A 22515-nucleotide genomic window follows, 5' to 3' on the forward strand; every position below is an offset into this window, starting at 1 on the left:
TGATTTATATCCTTTTTGATGGGAAATGTATTTTAATTCCTAACTCCGTTCTTTTGAATGTAATGTGTATTTTTTTTTCTTCTGGTTGCCTTTAAGATATTTTTCTTTATTACTGATTTTGTGTAATCTAATTGTGAGGTACCTTGATGTCATTTTCTTTGTTTCTAGTGTTCAGGGTTCATTAGGCTTTGAAGTATTTATAGGTTTGTTTGTTTTTTAATCAAATCTAGAAAATCTTCATCTACTATCCCTTAAAATATTCTCTCTACACCTTTTATTTCAGAGACTACAATTACAAACGTATTTGGTCACTTGAAATTATCCCAAAGTACACTTGCTGGAATGGCTCTGTTTTTGTTCTTTGTTTTTTCCACCATTTTCTCTGTATTATTTTGAATAGTTTCTATCGCTACATCTTTCAGTTCACCAATTCTTTCTTTTGCACTGCTGAATCTTCTATTAAATCCATCAAGTGTATTTTCCATTTAATGGAAATGTAATTTTCAACTCTAGAAATTTGACTTAGGTCTTTTATATTTTTCCTGTCATTACTGAGCATATGTATATTTTTCTCTACCTTCTTGAACATACATAGTATAGTTTTAATAACTTTTAATGTTCTTGTCTACTAATTCTATCACATATTCATTCCTGCCTCTATGTCTATTGCTTGATTTCTCTCTCTTTCAAGAGTCAGATTTTCCTGCTTTTTCTACCTGATATGTTTTTTCAATTGAAAGAAAGACATTGCTTATTTTGCTTTGTTTAATACCAGATATATTTTTATTCCTATATACTTGAATGTTATTCTGGGACACAGTTGCATTATTTGGAAACAATTTGATCCTTTTGAGGTTTGTTCTTCAGAGTTTTTTTAAAGATTTTATTTATTTTTGACACACACATGCAGAGAGGGAGAGAGAGAGAGAGAGAGAGAGAGAGAGAGAGAGGCAGAGACACAGGCAGAGGGAGAAGCAGGCTCCATGCAGGGACCCCAACGTGGGACTCGATCCCGGGTCTCCAGGATCACGCCCTGGGCTGAAGGTGGCGCTAAACCGCTGAGCCACCCGGGCTGCCCTGCTCTTCAGATTTATCGAGTGAGACTAGAACACCCTTTAGTCTACAGCTACACTTGCCTCACTACTAAGACAATGCCCTTTTGAGCATTGTACTTAATGCTCCATTAAATTTAAGGTTTTCCATTCTAGCTGGTGGGAACATGAATTATTCCCAGCCCTGTGTTAGCTTTTGGAGTTTGTTCCATCTAATAATTTTGATTAGTTCTTTCTTCACCCTCAGGTAGTTTCCTCTGAGACTTGTGTTGATCAGTAGTCAGCAGAATAGTGGACAAGATGCCCACAGATCTTTATGCACATGTCCCATGTCCGTGCCTGTTTTTCCTTTCTGATTCTCTGCCTGAAAACTGTAGCTACCACCTCTCTTCAGTCTCCCAGCTCCAACTATTCAACACATGATCACCAGCATCTGCCTGGATTCCTCCTTTTTTGAACTGCTGCCTGGATACTCTTCCCTTGTTGTAAGTTGGAATAATCAGAGGACTCAACTATTTTTTCTCTTTCAGCGATCACTGCCTATGTTGCCTGATATCCAATGTCTGAAAACTGCCATTTTAAATAATTTCTCCTATTGTAGTTGTTTCAGGCAGAGTGTATTCCTGTTCCTCATGCTGCATTTTACTGAAAGTAGAAGTATCTAGAAGAGTCAGATTTAATTACAGTCTTTTTTTATTTTTATTTTTCCTAGTAAGGTTGAAATCAGAACAAGTTGAGTTAATTGGATGGTTATGAAGTCTCCAATTTTAATCACTGGTGTATAATGCAGCTCTTAAATAAGAGCAAACCCTGGATGAGGAGCCTACTCTTCCTATTACCTCAGGAATGCAATTCTGAATTTGTTGAGTTTGAGATTTATTCACCACTTATGAGAGACTCAAGAAGAAATAACTAATGGGCACTTAAATAATCCAAATGTGAGATGCAGAATAATGGTCGGACCTGCATTCTAGTTTAAAATATAAGATAGAGTCTAGAACATAGTAAAAATGTGTAGGAACAACCTTTCTGTTTTTTTTTATCAACTTCAATACTATGACAGCTACTTAATATTAATGTCCTAAATTGATATATTTTTAATTATTATCTTAATTCAAAACTGAAGATTTTATGGCCATACTTGAAATATAATTGTACAATATTATTTAAATGTAACTCGTTTTTGTTGTTGTTGTTGTTTTTATGTAAAAATAATTAAGGAATAAGCAAGTTTAAAATCCTGGGGAAATTGTTCAGAGAACAATTCAGCCCCAAAGTAAGTTCAACCTGAGAAGATTAGGTCTCTGACAGAGATTGTGGTCTGGCAAGAAAATTGTATCTTCACAGCCACGGGGCTTTCTGGGTAGATCATCTAACAAATGTTAAATGAATAATAAATAATGGCAGGTTATTCCTCAGGGTCTGGGAAGGCATTTTTGACTGCAGTCCTTGATATTGCTCTCCATAAACTTTTCATCTCCATCTCAGCTAGGAAAGTAATTGCTTCTGGCCAGAGCTGGGGGTTCACAGGAGCAAGAAGTCCTTTTCTCACAGAATCTGGTAGGGTCCTCATCCTCCCCCATACAGAACCTACTCATGGGCCCACCCTAGAATTTGAACAAGGCCAGAATCCATCATCAGAACTGGAATTCGAATTCTTTTATTGCGTCTGTAGTCAGGACTGTATGCATGATTTAATGTGCTATATATTTTATACTTTGAGTTAAAAACAGCTTCATTATTTTTTTTTTAAGATTTTTATTTATTGATTCTTGAGAGACACAGAGAGAGAGAGGCAAAGACACAGGCGGAGGGAGAAGCAAGCTTCCTGCGGGGACCCTGATGTAGGATTCTGATCCCAGGACCCCAGGATCACGACCTGAACCAAAGGCAGATGCTCAACCCCTGAGCCATCCAGGTGCCCCTTAAAGCAGCTTTGTAGTTAATATATTGCTGAGGGCTATTGTTACTTGTGCTTGTTTCCCTCCCCCCTCCTTTTCTTTTGTAAAACCAGAACTCTGAAGGTTATAAAGAACCTCAGTCTTCTCATGGAGACAGAAGTCCCACTGGCCTCTGTGTACATACCATCCCCTATATCTATCTCCTTTATCTTCACATATTCATTTGACTAAAGAATATAAACAAAAAAACGCAATTGTATGCAATCCCCTAAAGCACTTTTGAGCATTTCTAGCAGCTTGCTTTTTAAAGATGTCATTAGCCAAGTACTTTGCAAAATATAAAGCAAGTTTCCAAGAAAGAGCCGTTCTAACTAGTAATCCTTGATGGGTTTTCCTGGGAAAACCTATATGGAAAGCAGAGATGATAACTAAACACACAAGTACCGGTGATTCTAGTATTACTATTGCATCTCATGCAATCTCCTCTGAATCTATTCTCTAAAGATTATTGATATTGAATCAGTAGTAAAGCGGCTCAGTATATCCAACAAAAACATTCAAAGAAATTCAAAATAGACTTTAAATTTAGATTTTTGAATGTCATGACAGAGGACAAAACCAGACTAAATAGTTTACCCAAGTTCAAGACTTATTAAATAGATATAGTAATCAAGACTATGTGCTCTTGGGAAAGAGATGGACAACTAGGGTTGACACGAAATGAAAACCCATAAATACTCTCACATAACTATGCTTATTTTTGACAAAGCTACAAAAGTAATTTAATGAAGGAAAAATAGCCGTTCCAGCAAATGGTGTTAGAGAAGTGAACATCCATGGACCAAAACAGAAAACAAAACAAACAAGACTTTGACCTAAGCTTCATACTTTGTATGAAATTTAGCTCAAGATTGATCGTGAACTTAAATGCATAAAGTGGAAAAACATAAAATTCTAAAACATTTAGAGGAAAATATGGAAGATAATCTTTATGGATCTAGGGCTTAGCAAAGAGTTCTTAGAATTAACACCAAAAGTATAGTCCACGAAGCAAAACTTAATAATTTAAAATTTAAATTTGCTCAACAAATACCCCATTAAGAGAACAAAAAACAAGCCACGAAATGAGAAAATATTTGCAAACCACAGGGAATAATACTGATAATGGATGAAGGACGCCTAAACTCAGTAACAGACAATCCAATGAGAAAGTGCGCAAAAGATAGGAAGATACTCTTCCCAGAGGAGCCCATGCGGATGTTAAATAAGCACAGGAAAAAACTTCAACATCATGATCCAGTTAGATAAATGCAAATTAAAACCACAGTGAGATATTACCAGCCTCGCATCAGAATGGCTAAAATAAAGAATAATGACGGCACAAAATGCTGGCGAGGAGCGGAGGAAGGCGGCCACGCGTATAGGTGCTGCCCTGGAAAACTAAGCAGCAGCTTCTTAACAAAAAATTGGACACAAAACTGCCATATGACCCAGCAATTGCAATTGTGGACATTTATTCCGGGGAAACAAGAATGTATGTTCTTACAAAAACCTATATAGGAGTGAAGGTCAGACCTTGGAAACAGCCTTGCTGACCCTCAGACACGTCCGGTGGAGCAGAGCCACACACTCCTACCGGGGAACATCACTCAGCACTGAAAAAGAACAACTGCTTTGCACCGAGCTGGGGCCTTGTAGGGCCTAAGCCCCTGAGTGTCCGTGGCCGCCCGGTGGAAAGGCCCAGGTGCCTCTCAGGGTCGTGGGGTCGAGCTTCCCGAGGCGCTAGGAGATTAGCGGGAGTCCCTGTAAACACCTGCCGCTGATGTGGCTCTGAGTCCCCCCACCGCCAACAGGAGATCACGGTGAGCAGGGGTGTGGGGCCCGAGGCTGCGCTGCAAGGTGCTGGGGCAGTGGGGCACCCAGAGGTGCAGACGCCTGGGCTGCACAGGCACCGCGTGACCCTGGAGGGAGCAGCTCTGGGCCTCCTCTTCCCTTCCCAGTGTCATCCTTCACGACCCGTCTGTTCTCATTCTTCCTATCTGGGTGGCTGACACCTTTCCATCAAGCCCGCAGAATGTCTGTGTGAGTTGGAAGACGCATCCCCCCATGACTTCTTGTTTTCCACGAACCTTCGCATTGTTCGTTCTCAGCGGAGTCCGGGGACGTGCCACGTGCGAGGCGAAGCAGCAGGAGCTGAACCATCAACGCAACCATCGGCTCATCCTCTGACTCCCACTTGTGGGAAAATGTCAGCTTGTGAATTAGACTTTCCAAAATTTTCTTGTTGACATTTTCTATCCCCCTTTTTAATTCCCTCAGAAAAAAATATAACAAGAGCTGATCTGATAGTGCTCTCTGTTTCCCCAGTGTTGTTCTTAATGCCTATCAGCGTTACGTGCGAACATGCCAGGAAGAGTTGGGAAATCAGCCACGTCCCCTACACACACACTCACACACACTCACACACACATGCACACACACGCTCAGCCACTCCTGTTCAGAGGCTAGAATTAGTTGGGGGCTGATTCAGCCTGTTGTACAAAGCAAGAGCTTGCAATCGGTTCTAGGAATTCTTTGTGAGAACATATCATTGTAATAAATATTTCTGTCACTCTTAGGGGAAAAAAATCAGAATAAACAATGATCATCCGGAAAAGATCATTTAGTCCACATTCTCGCCTTTTGTATAAATGTGGGTGCTCAAAGATCTTTGATATGAAGAGCTCGTTGACCAGCTGATTTTAAGGAAGGTGTGACCAAGTTGTTTTGAACGAGTGAGTGGAATTTGAAAGCCTGGGGTGGGGAAGTACAAGATAAGGTAGGAACATGTTTGTATAATATTTAAGTATCATCCAGGGCACCTGGGCTCAATTGGTTCCGTCACCGACTTGGTTTCTGCTCAGGCCATGAACTCAGGGTCATGAGAAGGGCTCTGTGCTCAGTGAAGAGCCTGCTGGAAGATTCCCTCTGCCCCACTCTTGCCCACGTGCAAGCCCTCATGCACGCTCTCTCTCTCTAAAATAAATAAATAAATCCTTAAAATAAACAAACAAACACTATCGAGATGCCTTGGATTTAGATTATTTGCCAGAGTACCGTTGTCTAATTTAAGATTAGGAAAGTTTAAAAAATATATATATATATATATGAGTTAAGACCTGGTTTGAGAGTAGGAAATCCCAAGGCCTGGGGTGCCTGGGTGGCTCAGTCGTAAAGTGTCTGCCTTCTGCTCAGATCCTGATCTCAGGGTCCTGGGATCGAGCCCCGAGTTAGGCTCCCTGCTCAGCGGGGAGTCTGCTTCTCCCTTTGTCTCTGCCACTCACCCCTGTAAAATGTCATACTATTGAGAGTACAAGATATAGTGCATGTATTTAGTTTTTAGGAAGCACTTTAAAATCGTCCTCACTATTTTATTATTGCTTATAAAATACGTTTTTGCCTATATGGATCGCAACTCTTATACAAGAGTAGGGTCAGAAAATCAACTCCTGTTGAATCCTCTTGATAATTTCTTTTACTCTGTTTATTTTTAAACTTTTACCCTGGACTTCCTTCCAAAAAGGATTGTGATTGGATTATAGATATTGCAATCTAAGATAATTTTTTAAAAATAGAGGCAGAAAGAGCATAGGGAAAATAAATACAGGAATATCAGTTGAAGCTAAATGCATTACAGTGCATTTAAGATAATGTCACACAGAGTCAGGTGTCTTTTTACCTTGGTGTTAAAGAGGATCCCAGCCTTCATGACATTAATATAATAGTGAAGCTCCTGAGCTGTTTCTTAGAATGCTCTGTAATAAAATCCTATAAAATAATCACAAGATATCACTCAGGAAAAGCAAGTCTTGTTACGACCCGGGTGGGCAGTGGGGGTGAGTTGAGGTGGGGAGGGCAGATGGAGGGGAAATGACACTTTCCTAACTAAATGACACTTTAACTAAATGACTTTCATTTAGTTCAGGTGTTTGGTATCCTACTGGCTTGACTCAATATTTTATCTAAAGAATGACTATCATTGTTTTTGTTTTTTTTTATTATTATTGGAGTTCAATTTGCCAACATATAGCATAACACCCAGTGCTCATCCCATCATTGTCTTTGAATGTTAATCAATTATTTTTTATCTATTTTTTTATTTTTACCATGAAAGACTTCAAATATATAGAAAAGCACAGAAAATATTAGTAACAATACCAGTACACCCACTATCCCATGAATCCACGATGCAGATCTTTAAAATTAATAACAATGTATGATGTTCATTCCATGTATTTTTTCCAAAAAGAAATAAATATTCCAAATAACATCTAAAGCCCCCCAAAACTCATTATTTCCACTAGAGGTAATCACTGGCCTCACTGCCATCCATCCACGATGCCATACGTCCTCAACATCTGTGTGTATCCATAAGCAATTTATAGTACTGTGTTGAGAGTGGGTTTTTTTAAGTTTTATATAACTTTTCTCATTCTATCAGTGTATTTTTACAATATATTTTTCTTAGGAACTGTATCAATGTGCATTATTAGATATTAACAGATAACTATTATAATAACTGTATTAATAGATCTAGTTCATTCATTTTAATTTTTGTATAGCATTAGATCTTATGTTAAAAGACAATCTTATCAACTCCTCTAGTCGTGGACAATATTTTTTTCCCTTGTAATATTCTTGCCCATGGCTCGTTGTGCGCACGTATGAATTTCTCCAGAGAAGATCAGTACCATTGAAATTGCTCAGTTCCAGAGTACGGACACCTCCGGTTTTACTAGGCATCACCAAGACGGCTTTCAGGAGTGACCATTCGCATCTATCCTCCCGGCAGTGACGCACAGGAGTTCTCACTTGCCCACAACGTACAGGAGTTCTCACTTGCCCACATCCTTTTCAACGTTTGTTATTAGACATTTCAATTCTCGCCATTCTCATAGGAATTCTGTCTTGATATTGTTTTACCATTTTTCTAATATGTTTTGAGGTTGACCATTTTTCCATATATTTATTAGCCAGCCCTCAGAATTTCATGTTCTTTGAAGTGTCTATAAATTGGGTTTCCCTAATGTTCTGCTATTTCTTTTTATTGATTCATAGTAATTCTTTTTTTTAAATTTATATTTTAATTTTTTTTCCATTTATGATAGTCACACAGAGAGAGAGAGAGAGAGGCAGAGACATAGGCAGAGGGAGAAGCAGGCTCCATGCACCGGGAGCCCAACGTGGGATTCAATCCCGGGTCTCCAGGATCGTGCCCTGGGCCAAAGGCAGGCACCAAACCGCTGCGCCACCCAGGGATCCCTAATTTATATTTTAAATAACAGTCTTCATGCTGGTTGGCAGGTTGTTGTTGTTGTTTTTCATGATGGATTATCTTTGAACCAATTTGTTAATTTTAATGTAGTAAAACTTATGAGTTGTTTTCTTTAGCATTTTGTGGTTTCTGCCCTTTTTGCCCTTATGGGTATACTCTATGCACTCATTTAGGAAACCCATCCCTGTGCCCCAATGTCATAAAGCTATTTTCTTATGTTTTGCAGCAATCTCATCTATAATATTAGTTTATAGTTTTTCTTTCTTTGTCTTTGTCCAATTTCCTTATCAAAGTTATGATACTCATCATGTGAGTTAAATATCTTTCCCACTTTTTCTATTCCCTGAAGTCATTTCTGTTTGCTATAGACTATCTTTCTTCCAAGAGTCGAGAGAAATTGACTACATAAGTATCTAGAATTTTCCCACAAAATTTTACTGTAAAAGTTCAGATATAGCAAAGTCGAATGAGTTTTAGTGAAGGTCCCCGTATCTACTACCTAGATTGTACCACTAACATTTTACTCTACTTGCTTTATCACGGATCTGTCCATCTCTCCATCCCTCTGCCCAACTAGACTCTTGGGGGTAAATAGATTTGATTCTGCCTTGATGTAATAAATCAATTCGGACTTTAAAAAGTTTATTATGAATGACTTTCACCTCAGTTTTCAGTATTATCAGAATAAAGTTTTCGATATGATCCTATTATTTTGTCTATTATATCTGTAACTGAGCCCATCTCTCCATTATATTTTTTTTTACAAATTGGTTGATCATGAACTATTTCACAAAACCTCTCAGTACATCACAACAAATCAATTTGAGACAATGTTCTGTGACCACAATGTAATAAAATTAGTAGCTAATAATATAAAGATAGTTCAAAATAACCTCAAGCGTTACACGTTTTAAAAACATCTTTAATAAATGATCATACGGCGTGAATTGTAAGTCATGCTGGTGTGTTTGTTACGTATGTTCCATAAGTTGCTTCCAGTAGCATCTCAGTGCTGTCAGCATGTCTCTACGGAGCGATTTGTGCTCGTATGCCCTGTGCATTTTCCTCTGTGCTACGGCTGTTGAGATCCTGCTGTGTGTGCTTTCATAAGATTCCAGCCTTCTCCTCATAGGTCCCCGTGGATTTTATGTTGTGACGTCGTGGTCAGAACAAGCACCTGTTCCGTGAGCTGCCGTGCCTGTGGATTCCACACGATGCCCAGTGATTCACTGTAATCCGTCCTGCTCCTGTCACTTGTGCACCGTGGGAGAAGCTGCCGTCTCCCCCGTTCCTGTGGGACGCAGCCCGTGTCACCGCTTTCCTGACTTGGATCTCTGCTCCTAGTCAGGTTAGGCCGTCACCCTTTTGCGACCGGGCCCAGGCGCTGCTCGAAGAACACTGGCTGCACACAGAGAAGAGCAGTGGAGCCCCGGCTGCTCCCACTGTGTGTCCCGGGCCCCAGACACCCCCGGTGTCGGGCACTGGCCCTGAGGACTTGGGGGCCAGGGTTGCTCCCCACCCCTTCCCCAGTAGCGGGGGACAGCGGGCACTCGGGGCTGGCCTGGGCCCGGCTCCCACGACAGGGCCAGCGTCCTCCTGGGCACAGGCCTGCCCCGCAGCTCTCGGGCTCCCACTCACATTCAGGGCAGCAGCCCTAAGGGCACTTAGGGCTTCCTACACTGGGCCCATTCCCTGTCGCCTCACCGCTTTGTTAAAGGTGGAAAATTAGTTTAACTCTGATTTAGCGGCAGCAGGATCAGTGGGGGACGCGTCCTCAGCATTTCCCTCCTGCCCTTCCCGTTAGGGTGCAGCCGGCGCCGCCAGGCAGGTTGGGTCAGCACCCGCGTGCCTGTGCAAAAACACGCAAAGGCAGCCGGACATAATTCATTATTTGGAATTATACGCCTAAAATCTCGCCGGTGACAATAGAAGATTCTAAATGATCCTCACAGGATTTTGTTGTTGTTGTTATTTTTTCCCTTCTTCATTCGTTTGGTGCTATTTTCTAAAGCCTTGCTCACTGCCTTTGCACACTTATCCCGCGGTGTTCGGCGGGGTTCACATAGATGAGGGGCAGTACCTGCACGGCCCCCCAGCCGCCGCGGGGAGCACCTGACCTGTGTCTTCCTGGGGCTGAGCCCCCCCCCCCACGGCCACCTGCTGAGGCTGCGCCAGGCCTGCCCCATCTGCTGGCCGCGGGTCTGGGCGCTGCAAAGCCAGGGGGGCCCGGGAGGGAGGCCCCCGGACTCAGGCGGGACAGACGTGCAGACAGGCGGCCCTCATTGGGCCTGGACGCCGCCCATCCCGGGGTGCTGCTTGCTGCCTGTGGTCGCTGCAGGCACCCACCGGCCTGGCAGCAGTGCCCGGAGCAGCCCCCCAGGAGCCCCAAGCGTGGCCTCCAGCCACAAAGGCCCTGGGGGTGTGGGGCCAGAGCATCCCTGGGGAGGCCTGGGGGTGCGGGGCCAGAGCATCCCTGGGGAGGGGGCCTGGGGGTGCGGGGCTGGAGCATCCCTGGGGAAGGGGCCTGGGGGTGCGGGGCCAGAGCATCCCTGGGGAGGGACCTGGGGGACACAGGGACCTGGGGCAGCCACCAGCACCTGTTGCCCGGACCCGGGGTGACACCTGTCTTACTCCTAATCTGCAGGAGACATGATGGTGGGGAGCAGGGAGGCTGTCCTAGCAACACGAGGTCTAAGATCCCATGTGGACAAAAGCAAATACAATCCTTTTTCCTGGGGATTCCTGGGGGGCTCAGCGGTTTAGCACCACCTCTGGCTCAGGGCGTGACCCCAGGGTTCCGGGATCGAGTCCCGTGTTGGGCTCCCTGCATGGAGCCTGCTTCTCCCTCTGCCTGGGTCTCTGCCTCTCTCTCTCCCTCTCTCTCTCTCTCTCTCTGAATAAATAAATAAATCTGAAAAGAAAAGAAAAGAAAAGAAAAGAAAAGAAAAGAAGAAAAAAGAAAAGAAAAGAAAAGAAAAGAAAAGAAAAGAAAAGAAAAGAAAAGAAAAAAGAAAAGAAAAAAGAAAAGAAAAAAGAAAAGAAAAGAAAAGAAATCCGCTTTCCCTGAGCAGAAGTGACACGGATAGTGCTGGGTTCGGGAACGGGTGTCGTGGCCGTGACCAAGTGGCCTGAGGCCTTTGGAGCTGCGGCGGCGACAGCACAGCCACCAGCCTTGCGCAGCGACACTGTCCCCGATACTGGGACCCCCGGGGGGGCTGACGCCCAGCCCCAGGCCCTGTCTCCATCGCCGTCCGCCACACACCACTGGGGGGATGCGATCCCAGCAGATTCAAGGATGTGAGAGTGGGAGGTCGACCTGGAATGACAGTCTCACTCTAAGTTTTGTCTTATGTTCGTGCTTCGTCCATATATGTGTTTCCCTTAATATATATTCATAATACGACACACGATGACATGCCTGTTCCCTGAGTTCCCAAAGGCAGCAGAGAACGTCTGTGCACGAGGAGCCCACGTGGCACTTCTGGGGGAACCCGCGCTGGGGCACCTGGGGATGCCGCAGTGCCTGGGCTCACGGTGCTAGGGAGTGAGAGCCCCCAGCCGCCAGGTGACCCCTGACAGTAGCCACACTCCGCTCCCACCGGGATGACCGACCATTTTCACTTACCCTCATTTTTTTTCCCCAACAATTGATATTTGCAACTTTCCTATAATCTCGGCCCACTTGGTGAACAGATAATCAGTATTTGATGATTTAAGTCTGCATTTCCCTGATTGATAATGAGAATATTTTTAATTTCTTCTCTGAATTGCTTCTTCATGTTTTCCCATTTATGTTTCTGTTGAGCTGTTGGGCTTCTGTTCGTCAAACTACCATCTCCTTGTACCTTCTTGTTTATAATCCTTTGACACTTGCAGCCGTGTCCAATCGTCCTGATAAACGATTGTCTTTTGCCTTTGTTTATTTTGTTTTTTTTTAATAGAAGTGTTTAGGTTTAAACCCTCATCAAATTAGCTTTTAATCCTCATTAAGTTTTTATCAAACTAATGTCTCTTTTCTTTTTTATTCTATACGTATCTTATTTAAGAAGAGCCTTCTCTTCTCCAGTTAGAAAGTTATTTTCTACAGTTTCTTTTAAAATATTTGTTTTGCTTTTCACATTTGTTTTTAACCCATTTAAAATGTATTTTGGTAAACACTGAGAATAAGCATCTATGTTAAGGCTTTCAGTATGAATAAACCTATTGCCCTGGTAATATAAGTTGAGAAGTCTAATATTTTCCCAGGCGATTGGCAAGACTATCTTCTCACGTGCCACATTAGAATAATCCCCGTGCTAGCATTTTCATCTCTTTCATTGACCTATTGGTTCTATTTTTTAAAAAATAAAGTTTTAATATAAATTTTAAATAAGATTTTTTCAGATAATTTTAGATTTACAGAAAGTTGCAAAGACAGTATAATATTTATGTCTTGCACCCAATTTCCCCTATTATTGACATCTTAATTGGTAAGATATATTGGAATTAAGAAACCAATATTGGAACATTATTATTAAATAAAGTACTTTCTTTAATCCTGTTTTCTTAGTTTTACCTAATGTCCTTTTTCTGCTCCAGGATAAGACCACCTTCAGGTGTCATATCTCCTTAGGCTCTCCCAACAATTTCTCGGACACTCTTTGTTTTAACAATCTTGACGATGTTGAGAGGTCCTGGTCAGGTAGTTTGTAGAATGCCACTCTACTGGGGTTTTTTTATTTTATTTTATTTTATTTTATTTTATTTTATTTTATTTATTTTATTTTATTTTATTTTATTTTATTTATTTTATTATTTTATTTTATTTTTTATATAAATTTATTTTTTATTGGTGTTCAATTTGCCAACATATAGAATAACACCCAGTGCTCATCCCGTCAAGTGCCCCCCTCAGTGCCCGTCATCCAGTCACCCCCACCCCCTGCCCTCCTCCCCTTCCACCACCCCTAGTTTGTTTCCCAGAGTTAGGAGTCTCTCATGTTCAGTCTCCCTTTCTGATATTTCTATTGGGGTTTTTCTAATGTTTTTTTTTTTTTTTCTCATGATTAGACTGGGCCTCTAGGTATTTTGATCTGCTTGGGTGCCTGCCCTGCTCTCCTCAGAAAGCTTCATTATGTGAGTAATACAACGTTTCGTACCTTCTTGGTGCTTGTGTAGCTTATTAGCCTGACATAGGAACTAAGTCTGAGGAGGAAGGGAGACCAGCAATCCTGCCTCAGCAGGGTGCCCATCACGGTTACTGTTGGTCATTAAAACAAATTAAGATCTTTGAATTGAGGCCCTAAACTGTATTCTGGTGAATGTTTACAGAGCAACTAAATATTCTTTTAAACTTCTCACCAGGATATCAATTATGAACCTGTGATGATAGATTTTATGTTGCATCTGTCTGACTTTCCCCTGTGGCTCCACATGATACTTTCTCTGGGACTGTCGTCATTTTCTTATATTAAAAAGAAGAAGAAAAGAAAAAGAAAACGCTTTAAAGCTTTCCTTCTAATATTTTGGTATTTGATACAGCTTTGAATTTATTTTGTGCTGCTATAAGGACAAGATACAACTTAATTTTTTCTATATACATGACCAACTATTCTAAAACTGGTTGTTGAATGCCCCTATTTTACCCCACTAGTTTGAAAGACTCTGCCATATAAAAGATTTCCATGTACGGTTGTGCGATGCCACCACAGACTTCTAGAAGGGGGAGCCTCCAGCTTAGGCCCCGTGCTTCAGGGGGTCTGCTGTTGTTCCCCTCCAGGCACAGACCTTCTCATGCAGAGAGGAGACGGCGACGCAAGAGACTTACCCACCCGGAGCCCGAGTCCCAGCTTTAGACCTAGCCAGCGATAGACCCCCGGGATCCCAGAATCTTATGCCCAGACAACTGTGGGTGCACTGGTGTGGCTGCAGCGAGCCCCCCCAAGGGCAGACCACACCGCAGTAAGCATGGGGGCTGTGCTGTCCACGGCAGGAGCCTGGATGTGCAGGCCACGGTCCCGGCGTCCACACACAGGTGCGCATGAGACCCTCGGGGATGGAAAGAGAACAGGGTTAGGCTGAGACTCGGGAGCTGGAGCTGAAGTCTACTCCTCCCATAGCACCACATCCTGAGACAGAACTCCAGGAATCCAAGAATTATAAATTCAGATCTTGCATTCCACATATAAATGTGCATATATCAAAATGAAAAGATAAAACATATTTCGCTTCATTGTTTGCTAGCTTGATTAAATGGCATATGGGTTTTCGTTTGCACTCTTGCCCGAGACCCTACAAAGGTTAAGGGGCATCTTGTGTTTGTGTATATTTCTAGGTTCTTTATCATGTTCCATTGGACCATTTGTCTAGTCCTGTTTCAATAACATTCTGCCTTCATTAGAAAAAATGAGTGGGAAATATCAGAAAGGGAGACAGAACATGAGAGACTCCTAAGTCTGGGAAACAAACTAGGGGTGGTGGAAGGGGAGGAGGGCGGGGGGTGAGGGTGACTGGGTGACAGGCACTGAGGGGGGCACTTGACGGGATGAGCACTGGGTGTTATTCTATATGTTGGCAAATTGAACACCAATAAAAAATAAATTTATTAAAAAAATAATAAATCTCAAAAAACAATTCCCTAGATAACTACTTAAGAATTTGGGGTATTAAAAAAATAAAGAAAAAAGAACTCAGGCTATTAAAATGAACATTAAATGTTCAAACAAATATACATAAAATGTTTATTTTTAAGGTCTTGACTGTTAAGTAGTGACTTTTTTAACATAAAAATTCTATAAAAATACCACTTAGGTATTTGGAGGAAAAAAATTCAGAATATATGGTCTAATTACTTGTTGGTATGTAGTGGTTGCATATGTGTGTCCGTATAATCACCTATCTTTTCAACATTTAGGATATTTATATAAAGTATTTGTGCTTAGACATGTACAATTTTGTTTACTACCTAACTAGTAAGTGGATTTATATTTAAATGTAAATGTCTTTGCAGAGTTCAATGTGTTGAAATTCCTAATTTTCATACTAGACATTTCAAAATTTGCATGTATAATTGCACATTCCTTCACGCAAATAAAAACTTAGTTTTTGCCCTCCTGGAAAAAAAATTCTGCCTTAATTAATATAATAATTAATCGAAAGGGCAATTCTCCTGCCAATTTTATTCAAAATCATCTTCATTATTTTTGTCCTTTTTTTCTTCCAGTATAAATTTGTGGGGCCAGAGTAGCAAGTTAAAAAAAAAAAAAGTCTCCTTTGAGCTATCACTTTGAATAAAAACTGTTTCATTCTCTTTTTAATTTAAAAGCTCCCTTTTAGCCTAATTTATGAATTTTCTCATATTTTAACTTCCCGCCATTAGTTCTACCTTAGTCTCTATGTCAGTGGTTCTAGACCAGAAGTGATTTCTGCCCTCCAAGGGACATTGGATGATGTCCGGAGACATTTTTTGGTTGTCACAGCTGAAGTGAGGGGTGCCCCTGGCATCTAGTGAGTAGAGACCAGAGATTCCCAGGGCAGTCCCCACAACAGATTGTCTGACCCAAAATGTCACTAGTGCGAAGGTTGAGAACCCTGTTCCAGACGACACAGGAACACGTAGAAGCCGTCATGACGCACCCTACACACAAGTGTACATCAGAAGTGTGTGTACTTATTTGCACATATGTGAGCGTATTGTAATCGGCGCTTAGCTGACCACTTTCTCACCCACTGCCTTCAGCTGAGATTCTCCGAGCGATTTACCAACAAGATCGTGTTAATCCTCACCCGGTGCTCCACAAATAGGTGACACCACGATTCCACTGGCTTTGTTAATTCAGAGACACAGATTAAGCGCCTTACCAGTGCTCCTTAAAAAAGGAAAACTCTTGAAAAACATGTTCCATGAAGTCCTCTGTTTCAGCTATTATGTGATAGTTGATAGTTTCTTCCTTTCTTCTGCTTATGAAAGTTGGATGACTTTTCTTTTTTTTTCTTTTTTTTTATAAATTTATTTTTTATTGGCGTTCAATTTTCCAACATATAGAATAACAGCCAGTGCTCATCCCATCAAGTGCCCCCCTCAGTGCCCGTCACCCATTCACCCCCACCCCCCGCCCACCTCCCCTTCCACTACCCCTAGTTCGTTTCCCAGAGTTAGGAGTCTCTCATGTTCTGTCTCCCTTTCTGATATTTCCCACTCATTTCTTCTCCCCCTCTATTCCCTTTCACTATTTTTTATATTCCCCAAATGAGACCATATAATGTTTGTCCTTCTCCGACTGACTTACTTCACTCAGCATCATACCCTCCAGGTCCATCCACGTCGAAGCACATGGTGGGTATTTGCCATTTCTAATGGCTGAGGAATATTCCATTGTGTACAGAGACCACATCTCCTTTATCCATCATCTGTCAATGGACACTGAGGCTCCCTCCACAGTGTGGCTACTGTGGACATTGCTGCTGTGAACATCGGGGTGCAGGTGTCCCGGCGTTTCCCTGCATCTGTATCTTTGGGGTAAATCCCCAACAGTGCAATTGCTGGGTCGTAGGGCAGGTCTATTTTTCACTCTTTGAGGAACCTCCACACAGTTTCCCAGAGAGGCTGCACCAGGTCACATTCCCACCCACAGTGCAGGAGGGTTCCCCTTTCTCCACATCCTCTCCAACATTTGTGGTTTCCTGCCTTGTTAATTTTCCCCATTCTCACCGGTGTGAGGTGGGATCTCATGGTGGTTTGGATGACTTTTCTTCAGGCAACAATACACTTCCTACTTTTCAACATGCTGTTGAACTCTAATTACCTAATTCTTAACATAGAAAAGGAGTCTGATTTTAATACACATTTAAAAACTTGATCTGGGTGGGTAGAAATATTTTCATACTTGAAGAAAAAAAATCTAAGGAAAGCTTTTATAAAAGATTGTAATGGTTTAGTGATTAAGAATCTGAAAAGAGCAGATGCTGTAAAGGAATTTACTGAACTGGGATCCCTGGATGGCCCAGCGGTTTAGCGCCTGCCTTCGGCCCAGGGCTTGACCCTGGAGACCCGGGATTGAGTCCCATGTCAGGCTCCCTGCATGGAGCCTGCTTCTTCCTCTGCCTGTGTCTCTGCCTCTCTCTCTCTCTCTCTCTCTCTCTCTATGTCTATCATGAATGAAGAAATAATATCTTTAAAAAAAAGGAATTTACTGAACTAATGAGGATAAGCAATGCCATTAGGTTTTAGACTTGATTTGTAAGCTTAATATTTGAAAGTAAAGTGATCTTCAGTAATTCTGAAGGGATTATTACTAAACACAGTGATTCTTAGGGAATTATAAATCTGTAAGTGGCTAGAAAAGAGTATTTCATGCTGAAGGCACTGGTCATGAGGGCAAGTCCAACCTCCTTGCTCCCCCAGCTGGTGGGATCATACTTCCGAGTGTGTGATGATTGACTTTAAGTGTCAACTACGTTGAGCCACGGTGCCAAGTATGTGGTCAAACATTTTTCTGGATAATTCTGTGATAATCATTGCTTTGGGTGAGATCAGCATTTAAAACAGTAATTTAGAATAAAGCTCATTACCCTCCTTACGGTGGATGGGCCTCATCAGGTGAATTCCTGAGAACTCTAGGCTGACCTCCTAGCAAGAGGGAATTATTCTGCGGCAGATGGCCTGTGTCCTTGAAGTGCGGCATTGGCTCTTCCTGGATCTCCTGCCTGCCATCCCACCCTGCAGGTTTCAGATTTGCCAGCCTCAATAATCATATGAGTCAATTCCTTAAAATAGGTATCTTTCCGCACACACACACACTCACACACACACACCCTATTGGTTCTGTTTCTCTAGAAAACTCTGAGTAATACAGTATGTCATGAAATCCTTTAAAAAATTCTTTATTATGATCAACAATATGAAGGAAGATGGCTTGAGAGACATATACTTTGAACTAAAAGGAATTATACCCTGTGTCAAGTAGCCAGCTGTATTTTCTTTTATTTAGACAACAGGTTTACACACCTTTTTGTCTTCTCTACTCTCAGATCCCATCAACGTGTTGTGAGTTTCGCAGACTTGCTGAGACAAATACTGTACATGCAGTTCTCCTGCCCTTGAGCATAAGGGAAACTGGATTTCCTAGGAGTTCTTGCAATTAGGCAGGCCAGTGGGACTGGTCTTGGCTAAAGGAATGTGAATGGAAATGACCGGGTCGCTTCCAGGTCGAGGCGGTCCTCAGGCTCTCTACGCCTCCTACAGCAAACCCTGAGACCTGACGCTGAGTTGTCTGCGCCTCCCTTAACCAGGATCCTCGAGTGATTCTGTGGAGCAGAGCCCGCCTCTGCCTGGCCCTGACACAGAAATAAACCTTTATGGTCTTTAACTGCTGGAATTCACCGCTAATAGGTTGCCCGGGCATGGCCTAGTGTGTCCTGACCAATACATGTGCCGTGCTTCCTGCGGGCCCTACAGAAATACTAGGAGAAAAGTTGATTGCGACTATTCCCTTCTGGAACACGGTCACAGTCTCTAAAGGGATAATAAGGTGAACCCAGAATTAACACAATATAATCAAGAATTAATAAAGTTCTAAAATTAGCACCACCATGTTAACTGATACTCTGACTAAATTCAAACGTATTTGAATCAGTTTATGTCTCACAGTTTTTCTGACATTGTCCAACTCATCTCAGGTACCACGGCTTCCTTACCACGGTGACATAAAAATTAGGAAGATGGCTAGTTTTCTAACGTCGCGAGCTTCTCAGAGAAACACATTTCACAAATATCAGCACAAGTGTCATCTAAGGCTAACATTCCAGGCATGTACAAATCAAAGAAGAGTGATTATGTAATTTTAGACCCATTAATGTACCATCATCGTTAATCTCTATCATCGGGAGCTGGAGATTGATAGACTCTCTCTTCTACTTCTTCTCCTTCTAGAAATGATGGAACATAGATATCACAATGAATGTTTTTCTGGTTCCTGAGCTAGACTTCCCGCCTATGTGGATCAGGAGAAGAAGAAGAAGAAGGAGAAGAAGAAGAAGAAGAAGAAGAAGAAGAAGAAGAAGAAGAAGAAGAAGAAGAAAAGAAGAAGAAGAAGAAGAAGAAGAAGAAGAAGAAGAAGAAGAAGAAGAAGAAGAAGAAGAAGAAGAAGAAGAAGAAGAAGAAGAAGAAGAAGAAGAAGAAGAAGAAGAAGAAGAAGAAGAAGAAAGAAGAAGAAGAAGAAGAAGAAGAAGAAGAAGAAGAAGAAGAAGAAGAAGAAGAAGAAGAAGAAGAAGAAGAAGAAGAAAAATGCTTGAAGCTCAAACTTATCTCAGCAGCAATAGTCACTGGTCTTAGTCATCTGCTCTGCTCGAGCAAACTGTTTTTCAACTCTGAAAGTCATGAGGACGGTACTGGATTTGCCTGACTCTGTGCACCCCCTGGATTTACTCTCTTATGATGCTGAGCTAGTCATTTAATCAACCTCACCTTCAATTTCCTCAATTCAGAAATAAATGTGTTACTATGTAGCTCATACAGGTCTATCTGGTGGTTTAAAATGACTCAAAATTATTGATGAATAAATATAAGAATGGAGGGGTGGGTGGTAATCACGAGATCCATAGACTGCGATAATGCTTGTGAAAATGTTTTCTAAATGACCGAGAGTTCGAGAGCATAGAGTATCATCAATCAAACAGTGTTTTGAAGACATTTTCTCTAATGTTTATTTATTTTTTTTTAGATTTTATGTATTTATTCATGAGAGACAGAGAGAGAGAGGCAGAGGCAGAGGCAGAGGGAGAAGCAGGCTCCATGCAGGGATCCTGATGTGGGACTCGATCCCGGGTCTCCAGGATCATGCCCTGCGGCAAAGGCAGATGCTCAAGCACTGAGCCACCCGGGCCTCCCTCTAATGCTTATTAGATGGGAGTCTAAAACCCGACGGGTTGACAATGTGGGGTTCTTAGGGCTTCTGTGAGCGCTTAGTGGGCTCCTTGGCAGCTGGAGACTTCCCTCGGCAGCAACCCGAGCAGAGGAAGCTCCGTGCTCCCCCTTCCCTGGAAACATGCGCTGGGGCTGGGCTTCTGCACCAGGAAGCTAAAGCTTGGCCTTGTGGAAACGGTGATTCAGAAGGAGGTTGAGAGAGACCCCGCAGGAGATGCCTGCGCGCCCCGACCTTCCACCCTCGCCTCTGTGGGGCGGCCCTGCAGGAAGGTGTCCGGTCCGTGGGCCTCCAGGGAGGAACTTGCTCCGAGACCCTGAAGTGGTGTGAGGCCTCGGAGCTGCAAGCAGTGCAGGCGTCAGGCGGAGTCCGCGTGAGGTCAGGCTCGGGGGTCCGAGGACCCTCCCAAAGGCGAAGCAAGTGCTTCTGAGCAGCTCTTTATTTTTTTGTTTGTTTTCCTGCTTTATTTATTTATTTTTAATGTAAAAGCATTGTCCTTTATTTTTTCTTTTTTTCTAAAATATATTTATTTTTTATTGGTGTTCAATTTGCCAACATACAGAATAGCACCCAGTGCTCATCCCAGCAAGTGCCCCCCTCAGTGCCCGAGCAGCTCTTTAAAGAGAGCCTGTGAGCAGCCGGGAGCTGCAGGCGCCCTGGACCGTCCCCCCGACGGCTGGAGCTCCTCGGAAGGAAGTCGGCCTGGGCCAGGGTCTGGGCCTGACTTGCTATTGATTCAGAGAAAACCCTTTTCTTCGGGCGTCAGAGTTGGATTTTGTCCCAAGCAGCAGCCTGTCGTGTCTCACTGCCCGGACCGGCTCACAGCAGGGGGTCGGCCTCTAACTGGGCCACTCACGGGGGCTCCAGGGCTGCAGGCCGCCTGCTAGCTACGTCCCAGAGCCGTCTGACGTGTCACGCGCGGAGCCGTGTGTCAGAGCCCAGCCTAGCCAGGTGAGGAGGGCGAGGGCCCCTGTGCCGTCTGCTTTCCCCTGCGCTGCTGTCAGCCCCGCTGCTCGCCCCACGCCGTTGCCACGCACCTCCACGGCCTCCACGGCCTCCACGGCCTCCACGGCCTCCGTCTTCACTGCTTGGGTCATACCTGCTGGGACGGTTTGTGAGACAAGCAGTGAGACCAAGAGCTCAAGAAAAAGAAGCTTCAGTCATGCTGTATTTAGCGTCTCCCTAACCCCTTAGTTCTGAAGGATCCCCTGGAGCTCGTTCATCACGGACGGCCACCCGCTGTCCCCTGGCAGGTGTAAGGGCACGACCTCCAGGCCGGGGCGGCCGGCTCGGGGACAGAGAGCCCCGGGGCTGGCAGCGTCCCTCGCTGTGGCTGCGGCCTGGCCTCGGGGGCTCCGTGCGTCCGGGCCGCTCCCTCCAGGTGCACAGGGACCCGGTGGGCAACCCAGGCTGTCGACACCCGCTGCTCCAGCCGGCGACGTCCCCAACACGATGAATCGGTAGCGCCAGGGGCGGTAAAGCCACGGCGGTGGAGAGTCCCCACGCCGTGGAATGCACCGGGGGCTTTCTTCTGTGGTTTTTGTTCAGATCGAGTGGACGAAGGGTAGAGACCTGTCACTGCAGCAGATAAGCTCCTCCCTCGTCCAGGCCCATCCCCGCCTCTGCCAAGGCCCCTGTGGTCACACTGGGTAATGGAGGCGGCAGGAGGGGCCTGGGCCTGTGTCCCCACGTCGGCGCGGCCACCCCACCAGTCATGTCACACGAGAGGAGGGGGGTCCATGCAGGGCGCTCGCAACGGGCGAAGGACGCAGCGGGGACTCGAGGCGGGGGAGCCCCAGGGCTGGCCCAGCCCTCCCGAGTCGGTGGCCGTGGCCCTCCGGGGGTCCCCGGGAGCTGCCCCGACAGAAGCCGCGGCCCGGCCCACGGGGGCCACCTCCTGCTCCCGGACACGCAGGTGCCCGCACCACCGCCAGGGCTGCCCCAGGGCTTCGGCCTCGAGGCCAGAGGAGCAACGTGATGCCCCCTCGAGCAGGTGCTCCGAGAGGAGGGGCCCAGGAGCGCCCCAGGGGGCAGGCTGTCCAGGCCGGGGCGGGGGCGCTCGGCTCACGGCCGACCTACAGCGTCCCTCACCGGGCGACCTCCACGGAATGAAATCGGGTGGAAAATACCTTATTCTAGCAGCACGAGAAGGGGCGGCCCCGGTGGCCTCGTCGGGAGTCGCGTCTCCACCCAATAGCTGAAGACCATGCGGTGTCAGGACGCTCCCCGGTGTGTTCTGACTATTGTGATCAAAACACAAAACTGAAAAAAAATAAAAAAAATAAAAAATAAATTAAAAAAAACACAAAACTGATTTTCAAGTGACATCAAGTTACGCTACGGCCCAA

The 22515-nt window shown here is 44.1% G+C and overlaps 1 protein-coding gene across 2 annotated transcripts in view; it reads left to right on the plus strand.

Moving 5' to 3' along the window:
* Window positions 1-19756, plus strand: part of SLC13A1 (solute carrier family 13 member 1) — a 105325-nt gene extending 85569 nt beyond the window's left edge. Inside the window, exon 16 of one of the 2 annotated variants that reach the window (XM_072783281.1) lies at window positions 19177-19756. The gene's annotated coding sequence lies outside the window, so the exon portion shown is untranslated. Of the gene's footprint in view, window positions 1-9399; window positions 10217-19176 lie in introns of those variants that run through there. The other variant, XM_072783280.1, reaches the window with a different exon arrangement.
* The last annotated feature ends 2759 nt before the right edge of the window (window positions 19757-22515 follow it).

This window comes from Canis lupus, chromosome 18, assembly GCF_048164855.1.
Source record: "Canis lupus baileyi chromosome 18, mCanLup2.hap1, whole genome shotgun sequence".
NCBI lineage: Eukaryota > Metazoa > Chordata > Mammalia > Carnivora > Canidae > Canis > Canis lupus.